Here is a 10690-nt window from a genome sequence, read left to right as displayed (position 1 = left end):
GAAAAACACTTTACACAAGTTATGGCTCGAAAATTATTATTTGTTTTTTTACTGTGCTGCAATTGTTTATCAGATTATCTGTGCAATTAATTACTGCACAACTAATTTTTATGGGATATGCTTGTGAAGGTGGAACATGAGGAGAGCAGAAGTACGTTAAAGTTCCACAAAGTGATGAATGGAGGACATGCTGTATTGAAGAAAAGAGTAATGAGCATGCTGTTATTTGCAATGACCAGCTCACCCGTGTCAGACCCTTTGATAAACAATATTGCAATGAAAGTGAGAGCATGCACATTGTTCCATATTGTTGCATGTTTTAGAAAATGCCTTGAAATAATAATAATAATAATAACAACAATAATAATAATAATAATACATTTTATTTGAGGGCGCCTTTCTAAAACCCAAGGTCCCCTTACAAAGAGAAAAATATATAAATAAAAAGTAGATTAAAATAGATTCTAATAAATTAAGCAAGTGGCAAGTAAAATCTGCATTAAAGCGAGTAAGCCAGACTCTGGGACTCTCCACCATTTGATCCTTAGAACTGAAGAAGCTTCTCGGATGAGAGGTGAAACGTCTTCAAGCAACTCAAAGAAGTCCAGACGCTTTTCTTTGCAAGCTCCTTAGAAAGCAGAAAGTCTACTCATAGTTAGAAACTCCTACAGAGTTAAGTTGTTGGTGGATATCAGCGATTTTTATGAGTGAAAAAAGATATGAGAGAGTTTCAAAAGTCAGCAGAGTCCCTATGAGAGGGGAAAGAGTCCGGAGGTTTTGTAATTTTACTAAAAGATGAAAAGAGAGAACTGGAGTTACTTTCACTAGACCCGATTAAACCAGAATAGTATGCAGATTTAGCTGAAGCAAAGCAGTCCTTATAAAACAAGATATGATCATTATACGTTTGTTTGTGTATGGTAAGTCCAGTTGGCATTCTTTAGCTTTAAGATGGTGCAGGTTTAGAGTAAACCATGGTGCTGAGTGGAAAAATTAGACAGTTCAGTGTTTAAAGGGAGCAAATATTCATATTTATCAGGAAATGAGGAGCTGTGAATAAATGAAAGGTCATAAATGGCAGATGAAAGATCAGCAGGGTTAATATTACTAATTTTCCTAAATGTGATGTCATGGGGAGTACAGGATTTGGAGGCTGTTGTGTTTACAGAAAGTTACTGTAATCACATGTTTATTTCAGTTACAGAAATAAACATGTGAGCAATTGTGGTGTATAGTTCAAAATAAATGTTTTTTTTTTTCAGAAAAACATCGGCTCTTTTTAATAAATGTTTATTTCCCAAGGAATTTCTAAAAGTTCCGAACAGTCGACATTCCAGACAGATTTGGTATTTAACAGTAAATCAGAGTTAACGTACTAACTCTCCAAAAAGAGTTAAATTAACACTCTCTGGAGTGGACTCGTATAGACACTTTAACAGTGTTAAAATCAAATCTGACCGTGCTAATTTGGCCATGCTGGATTTGCTGTGCTGTGTTAACAGGGTAACAGGTCACATCCTACACCCCCAATATATTAGCCAAAAATGTGCTAATAAACTAAGACTGTAGACAGTCACTGATCACCACACGTAGAGTATTTGTCAGTTATGTGCAGACCCTTTAAATTTCAGCCTGAAAAAGAACATCACAAAGTCCAGCTTCAAAATAAAACTGAGGACCACCTCCACACCAACAACTCCAGGCAGGTGTGTGTGATATTTAGTTAGTGATGTTCACTAACTGACAAACACAGACCCGAAGTGGTGCTGCAGCTGCACCAGAAGGAGCTACATCCCATCCACCACCAAACATCAACCATATCTTCACGGGGGTTTGACCTGGTGTTTTTCAGTTCAAATATTTATTAAATATTCCCAAACATTTAGTTTGGTTTTTATGAACTATTTTAGAGCTTTTGTTTTATTTCTTTTGTGTGCTTATTTTTGTTATTTGTGGTAATGTTGAGTTAATTTTGCTGTGTCCTCCGTTTCCATGTTAGGTGTCCTGTTGTTTGAATCTGCCTTGTTTGTACCATCTGGTCATAATGTCTTTAGCAGATGCCTTTGGCGACTGCAAATACTTTGGAATTTTATATTCCTTCTAAAAAGATAAATCCATCCATTCTTTTTTACTTATCCAAATCAGGGTCACTGGAGCCTATCACAGCTGCCATAGGGCGAGAGGCAGGTCTGCGTCTCTCTAACACAGAGAGACAGACAACCATTTGCACTCACATCCACACCTATGGACAATTTAGACTCACCAATTAACCTAACCTGACTAACTGCAAGTCTCTACACAGAAAGGCTAGATAGTGGAGTTGTTTGAATTATTTGCATATCAGTGTAGATATCTAGCGTGATTTCGTCCCATTTAGATCTGATCTGCTTTTAAAGTATCCCTTTAAGTTTTTAAGCTGTATATTAGTACAACTGAAAACCACGATGACTGGCTTGGCGACTGAAGAATGAATCAAATCAGAAAACTTAGAATTCATCTTGCTGGATCGATCACAGTCACATCATCAGTAAACAGTAGTGACCCAGTTTTTACAAAGCCCTGCAATAATACTGGCTCCACTTTGACAGATGATGTGGTGTGCTTCAGGTCATAAGTCATTTCTCTCCTTCATACTTTTCTCTTCCCATCATTCTGGTAAAATCTTAGATGTTTTCAGAAAAGTATAACCTGCCCCTCTCCTCGAGTCTTCCCAAGTTGATTACATGAAAGTTTGAAAACACACACAGAAAACAAAACAAAAAAAATAGTCACAGTAGTTTAATTTTTGATATTTTATTCCGAGAATCTTGAGCTGTGTGAAAAATGATAAAGTATGAGGACATAATTAAAAGCATGAACATAATTTTCAATATCAAACATCAACAACATTTCATCTGCAGTGTGTGTATCCTGACAGTTTTCTTTAGCAAAAATAAAAAGATAAAACACAAAAGCGTATTTAAAAAGGCACTTTCTTTTCAGACTGCAAAATATTCACATTTATTTACAGCAGAACAGCTATTTTTTACACAGATATATGTGAAGTGATGATGATCAAAGTATTAGAAAAATGGCTTTGGTGACTGAACAGGAAATATTGGCTCTCAGCGAAGGCGGTCGCACTTTTCTCCTCTCCTCCTCACCCTTATCTTCCCTGCTTAGCCTCTATGTCCTTGTCTGTTTTCGTGTGCATTACTTTTCCCTGGAATAGACTCACACGGTCGTTCTCTAAAACCTAAAAGAGAATTATGGATTTGATCAACTGGTCTCTGAATGCTATTGACACCCTTCTAACGAGAAGTCTGGGCTCGGGAGAACCCGAGTGCCCTGGAGGGACTTTCCCTGCCGGATACACGATGGACGGGTGGCAGAGGATCGTGTGCCTGGCGGGACTGTCGATCGAGGACGCTGAAGATATCTACCTATTCGGAACCATGATAACAGGGTTCTTGCTGATCGGAGCTGGCTTGGCCCTGGCTTATCGGAGAATTAAGAGAGCGGAACCGGCTGTTCAAACCCCCACAAGGCTGCCTGCTGGGATTGGAACGACAGGTGCGACTTCTCAGAAAGGGCTCACTGAAGGCAGCATGGTTAAGAGCTTGGAGGCGCTTACGACTGCAGTGAATGCTCAGAATAACACCTTTGAGCGTATGTATGTTGGATTACATCAGGAAAGAATCAACTCAGAACAACATCTCTGGGTGGAGCTGGATTACACCTCGGATCAGTTGGCTGCGGTCGTGAGGTCTCAGAATCTGCTATGTGAGCAAAAAGAGTGACAAGACCACAGAATCGACGGCTAATAACATCACGGAGAAGCTCGCAGCTATTGTTAGGGCAGCCAAAAATTCTCCTGGGCTGCTCGCATGGAAATTTACAAAATCAACATTGAGATTGCGGACCCCCATAACGGCGCTAGCTGCAGGCCCAAGGCTGGAGCCGAACAATCACTCCCTGATAACGACTGTGTTACGGCTATTCTTCCCATCCCATGCAAGGCCACCTGGATTGGCTGGAGGACTGTTTACTTAGCCTGATAGGCCGAAGGACACTGTCTCAGCTAAACTATGGACACGCACACACACACACTTACACTGATAAGCACTCGCTCATCCCCCCTCCCTTTCCAACGCCTTCGATGCTTGTGCCCTACCGGGGATGATAGCAGTCAACTGGACCAGCGCAGACATGCTGCAGGACCGGATGCGCCGTCTACACCGGCTCTCTCTCACCCTTTACCCGCCCCTGTTGCTTGTCTCGTGTTTCTATGGTGTATTGATAGTCATGTGCTTTTTGTGCTGAGGGTTTTTTTTTCTGTTATCAAACTGTTCTCCCACTAGGAGCTCAGTCTGAGTGGAGTTTTTTTCTCCTCCTCTTACCTCATGTAGTGTATTTTCGTTGTTTTTTCCTATCAGCCTACCTTTCTGACATGTCTCCCCAATGTGATGTTTGTGTAAAGTTGGTCAGAAGGTTCCTTTGTGAGTGCGCATGCGCCATTAGCGTGCTGCCTGCTGTAACCCTAATTTCCTTCGGGATGAATAAAGTATTCTGATTCTGATATTTCTTTTGCACAAATGCAGCAGAAACTACATCCCTCCATCCTGACTTTTAACAATGTGCTAAACCACAGGATTAAAAGCTGTTCTGAACTTTTAAACAGCTGAAAATATCAAAAATAATCCAACATGTCCAAGCTACTGTGCTCCAAAACTTAATTTGGTTCTCATAAAACAAACACATAAGCAACACACACACCGTACTTCACACACTTTGTTCAGCATTGAGTTTCAGTTCCTGGGCTGAGGGTTCAGAGGACTCCTTCTTGTTTGTTTCTGCAGATTGGAAAACAAACTGTGTTAAAAAGTCATAACTGAGCAGAAATGTAGTGCTATGTGTTTGAGTAGTGGCGTGCACGATGACACATGAGTATGTTTGAATTATACTTGCCGATATGGCAACATAACTACAGCGGGCAGATTCGCCCACTTTTATTATGATTACAGACAAAACGCTAAACTGTCTTTATGAATAAATCGTGATGTTTGCTGTTTAACCATCTTCATCAGCCTCTGCAGTGTTCCTCCTCTTTCCTCACAATAAGCTTTAGTTCATTTCAGTTTGTTTCATTAATATATTCAAAAATAAAGTGAAATAAGCAAGATTGTAAAAATGACGGTCACACAAAAATATGAGAATGTTCATAAATACATTAAACTTACCTTTTTTTTATTCTTGATGTAACACCTGACAAGAATCCCAACTACTACAACAGCAAGAACAACAGCAACACCAACAGCAACACCAGCTACAAACGTCCATCCAGTGTTTGGTTCTGGAACTGAAGAGAAAACATTGGTGTAACTCAGACTGTGACTGCATGTCAGGAACAAACAGCAGGTTTAAACAGCGAGCTCAGTGATGTCAGCATGGATCCAACTTCCTGTTTCCTCCTGCTCGTCTCCACAGCTCACAGGCTGGCTCTGGTTCTGCTCTCAGCTGTAAAGATGATGTTGGAGTTTTGTCTTGTATGAAAGATGTTTGAATCTGTGCTGCTGCTCACAGACTGCTGCTTTCCTTTTACTGAGCCTCACATCTGAAAACATGTGTGAGTCTGTGTGTAATCGAGGTTTCCTCCACCCTGAGCTTCTTAGCTACACACATCATTAAAGTGAATCTCTTCAGACTAATGATTCCAGAAAACAAGGAATATGAATCTGTCAGTGAAATGACCACCTGCTGCGCTGCCAACAGATGACTCTCTGCACTGGAGGATTTTGGACTGTTAGGATCTATTTTTTATGTATGCCAAAAAAAAAATCTTTATGATCCCCAAGACTAATAATTTTTCATTAGTAGTTGTATTCTCAGACACATTTCACTTTGTTTGTTACAGATTCAACAGAGGGAAGTCAATTACTCTGTACATATTTCTCAAACCTTAGGGTCACTCAGTTTATTAAATTGCTGCTCAGTTTTTGAGTAGTAGAAATAATTGGGCCTCAGCTCTAAACTCACCCATATGGAAAAGAAATAGAAAAACCTTATAAAAGACTTGCATAAGATGTGGCCTACTTCATATAGTAAATCATTTAAGGCTCATATGATTTACTCATGAAAGTGGCCACTTTCTCATTACTTTCATACATAGTTTTAGTAAGTATCCAAAACATACAAGTTTCATTATATAATTTTTCAAGGGATCTTATATCTGTTTTCACTCTTGTATGCTTTTCATGCAAGTTTCACACAAGACAGATACAAACTTTATAAGATTTATACATATCTTTTCCATATCGGGAGGCTGAGGAGAATCAATATCAGGGCTAACTGTAATGATAGAGATCTCTGGTCCCTGTGTGTGAAGTGCTGAGGATTGAGGCTCAGATGGAGCTCAGAATTTATCCAGTGAAGAGCTGCAATATTACAAATTATTCCACCTGAAATCTTCACACCTGACCTGTATGATGTTGGATGAACACCAAACACGACTTAGTTACTGTGTCACATCGGTAAATGTGCGACTGCTCCGGTAAACAGAGAATACAGAAACACCAGTTCTGTTTTACTGTCGCCTTCCATTACCATGACTGGCCTGTGTTACTTTTGTGTGAGATTACTTTGGAAGCACTCGTTTGTCTAAGCCAACACTGCCACCTACTGGCAAAACTCAATATTGCTTTAGCGCCACATCAGGTGAGAGTAAATGAGCTTTTTCGCTCTGTACTGTGTCAAACTACTGTCACAACAAAAACAAAAAAGGTGATGTGGTGTGGGGGTCGACCACCTTAAAACTACTTTGACAAGAACTCTGAAACTTGTTTTTAATGCTTAATAAAATCCTCAGGGTGCCTCACATTCAGTCCTATCCTAACTGAATTTGACAGATATTTAGATTTTGGTTTGTTACAGAGTCAACAGAAAGAAGTTCGCTGTGTGCGCCCTGCTGAGAAAAACACAGCTCAGTTCTGCTCTGCTCAGTTTCATGAAAGGTCCTAAAGCAAAGTTTCAACACTGCTCTAACAGCACTGAGTCGGTTCTTATAAAATCTCCTTCTCTCCTTCAAAATAAACACTCCTAGAATAAACTGTGATGAGCTCAAAAGTTCCATTTTATTCCTGAGATCTGAAAATATAAGGTTAATTTAGGTCTATATATTATTTCTTTTTGAATAATTAAATACAAGTAAAATATTGGTAAAAACACAAAATTCTAAATTGTTTAAAATAAAGTCAAAATGTGTCTTTGGAAAAGGCTTGGAAAATATCAGTCTGCTGGTGTGTAGGGCCACCTCTTTTCTTTCCACTTTACTGACTGGGTGTTTGTGGAAGGCGCAGTTTTTGGCTTTGCTCATATTCCAAAACATGCTTCATTTTGAGGTGATAAAACAAATTACTTGTATTCCTTCTCTTCACTATTACTGTCGGCCGGCGTAATTTGCAGATGATATTTTTCAGCTCAACTTCCGACTGCTTAAAACCAAACCAGGTCAATATGACCAACGTCACACCGGTCTTCTTCACCTCCTCCTCCCCACACGTAAGCTCCATGCTTGCAGCTGCTGCAATGCTTTCAACCAAAACAGGCGCAACCTGATGACATCATCAACATGCACTGTCGCAGTAGCGCAGTATAAGCTGTGTTTAGTGATGTGCGATACCACTGATTTCCTTTCCGATCCGATACCAAGTAATATTCAGGGTGGTATCGACGATACTGATCCGATACTTTATACAAAAAAGGATTTTATTTATTGTATCTCAAATTATAGCGTCATAATGATTACAGGACACCAGATTACTTGTTCTTATCACTTAATAATGCAGAATTCATCACATAGAAATAAAAAAACTAAAGTTGTGCGCTATTTGAACACCTTGCCTGCCTGCAGGACTAAAGGCCTCCATGAGAGACGTCTGTCTCGCCCTAGCAGCACCTGTCCCTGTCCTCCTCTTCAGTTCGCCTCAACATACGCTCGTCATATTCTGTGATATGATTTACTCTGAGGTGTTTGACAAGGTTAGTGATGTTGCCACAACCATACATGCCAACCCTCCTGATTTTTCCGGCAGAATCCCACTTTTCTCCAGATTTTCCACCCGGACAACAAAGTTGAAAAATCATATTGCAGAATTCCTAGCATGGCCCAGCCAATTCCAGTTTCCAACAATGACGGCAGCGTCTTAGTTTTAATATCACTCTTATTTCTCTTTCTGGGTCGCAAAAAAACTTTTTACATATTTTCAGGTGAGAATGTAGCTGTGTAAACTTCAAATATCTGAGCCGACCGACACATCGTTTTCAAACCCCCGCGGTCTTTCACCACTCGGGTTAAACATGATGTACAATTCACTTTGATAACTTAAAAATGTTCTTGTTTGGCTTTTTCAGTGTTTTATTTGTTCGTGAGTAAATCGGTTTGGCTGAGATTAAAGTTATTAGATTAGATTAAATTAAATTAAACTTTATTATTCCCTCGGGAGGGTTCCTCCGGGGTTTTCACACAGCTGAACAAACGTCAAACAGAAAACTGATTAAACAGAAGAGTTTACGTCAGGCCCTGTTATATTTTAGATAGCAAGGAGCAGACGGCAGAGTTTCACTCCACCGAGGGAGCTCGTGACGTACTACCCGGCTTTCTTTAGACCGCGAAGGCCGGGTCCTCAGGTGGAAGCAGCCTCTGAATTTGGACATTTTGAATGTCTCCCTAATTCTGAGGTCTCAAGGTTGGCAAGTATGGCCACAACTCCTCACTCTTGGAGCACTTTTTTGCCACATGTATCCAAACCACGTCTCAGCTGTTTGTGGAGGTAAAATACATCCACACAATTACGCTCAGCCATTGTCGCGAGTGCGCACGCCAAGGGGCTGCGAGACATTTATACAGCCATATTTCGCACATGACTATGAATCCCCGTTAGCTTGTTAACGCGGATTGCACCGTGCAAGGGCTGCACGGTGTCAACACATTAGCGCGGTTAGCTTGTTAACGCATTAATGCTGCGTTAATGCGGCTATGGCGTTAACATTGTTTTAATTAGATTAACACTGAAAGCACTAATATATATACATACTGCCTGGCCCACAGGAAAACAAACAAGTCACCATCTGGATTTAACGGCGCAGGTGTGGCAAATGTCCTCTATTAAATTGCAGGTTCAATGGACTCAAATTATGAAAGAGTGACTCCCTGAACAGGGAGCTCAAGGGATCATATTCACATTGGCCTCTACAGAGTCGAGACGTCAACCCCACTCTGAATCTTTCTGATGGAGAAGACTTTACACAGCAGTACGATTCTCCCATCATCAAAACTCTCAAAATTATTGAAACTCTGCATGAAAATAAATATGGCGAAAAAGTGCCATCATCAAAGCTAGCTGTGGTCCGACATGTTAGAGTGTGTGACTTTTTTTCCCCGCTGTGCAGTGTACATGCCACTGTATGCCATAACATTTGCACTCCACATATTTGTTTCATTTATTTATGTATTGATCAAAAGGTCATTCATTAATCTCTTAAAAGGCCTCCTGAGATCAACTTTCAGATCCAGGATTGACTCATCCTGGTTATATTCATCAGGTTTTCTGTTCTTTAAAGCCTCACAAGATTTAAATTAACCAAGATGGATTTAATCACCTGATATGAATTTATGCTTTTCTGATCCCAGTGTAGAGGAAACACAGCAATACTGAAGACTGCGATCAGCAACTCCTACAACACTGTTTAACCCTTACAAGTTAATCTGTACACCGGACAGGGCTGAGAGCACTGGATAACAGGCTGGTCAATCAGTGCATCTCTAGTAGCAACTTTTGTTTGTTTGCTTCAACAATAAGATTCTTACTATCCAAAGACAGCAACAGAACACCAAGGAACAAATAGGCCACAGAATAACATCGGTGGTGTTTTCTGTTTTTTCAAAGAAAATGGGAGTTGAAAAAAAAAATATTAGTCAGCTGTTTAGAGGAAAATCCTCATTTCTCTCTTAACCTCCTAAGACCCGAACTCTTTCATGGCATGCATTTTTAAAAGCTCTTTGCTATTTTGGGATCTGATTAATGTAAAAACAAAGAATTACCAGAATTTTTTTTTTTACCTGATTTTTGTTTCTGAGAGGAACGAGATCCACATATGAGGATATTCGCTTTAAATTTTGATAGAACAGTGGCAGTATAATGTCCTCGTGAGTGGAAATCAGGTCCTTGCAGAGCAAAAGTTTGTATTTTGGTCTAGACATCCCAAAATGTGATGTCCACTTATGTGGACACCAGGTCCTTGGAGGTTAAAGTAGGTGCTAATAAATGACATTTCAGCTACTTTCAAACTCAAGAACCCTGCAGCCAAATGTAAAATCTGGAACCTTTCTGCAGCCCTTACAAGTCACATTAGACTAAGTTACAGTCTCTCTGTCTATATGTTGATGATTTTCTTGTTGAAAGCAGATTCTTTAATTTCTTGATGCGTGCTCAATCATACAAGTAAGTAAATCCCCCAAAGCTGATTCTGTTCACCTGGACGTAGCGTTTTCAGTGGGAGAAACGTTTCATCGCTCATCCAAGTGACTTCTTGAGTCTCAGCTGACTGCAGGTTTCCCCAGTCTTATAAGCAGTACATTATACAACAGTACAACAGGCTGGGAGGTCAGTTCCTTGATCAGATTCTTTAATTGGTGAAGTCAACACTTTGGGAA

General features: G+C 40.0%; 1 long non-coding RNA gene across 1 annotated transcript in view; it reads right to left on the bottom strand.

The window, feature by feature from the left end:
- Positions 1-400: 400 nt before the first annotated feature.
- LOC146670627 (uncharacterized) overlaps positions 401-10690 on the bottom strand; it is a 34632-nt gene continuing 24342 nt past the window's right edge. The window contains exons 5-6 of the long non-coding RNA XR_014911817.1: positions 5220-5338; positions 401-4832 (exon numbers count right to left, since the gene is read on the bottom strand). This is a non-coding gene — a long non-coding RNA (uncharacterized LOC146670627). The remainder of the gene's footprint in view (positions 4833-5219; positions 5339-10690) is intronic.

This window comes from Rhamphochromis longiceps, linkage group LG5 (assembly GCF_057381845.1).
Source record: "Rhamphochromis longiceps isolate RC_006_pf linkage group LG5, R_longiceps_female_GT1.1, whole genome shotgun sequence".
NCBI classification, from domain to species: Eukaryota; Metazoa; Chordata; class Actinopteri; order Cichliformes; family Cichlidae; genus Rhamphochromis; species Rhamphochromis longiceps.
The sequence above is the reverse complement of the archived record's forward strand: the minus strand, read 5'-3'. Positions and strand labels throughout refer to the sequence as shown.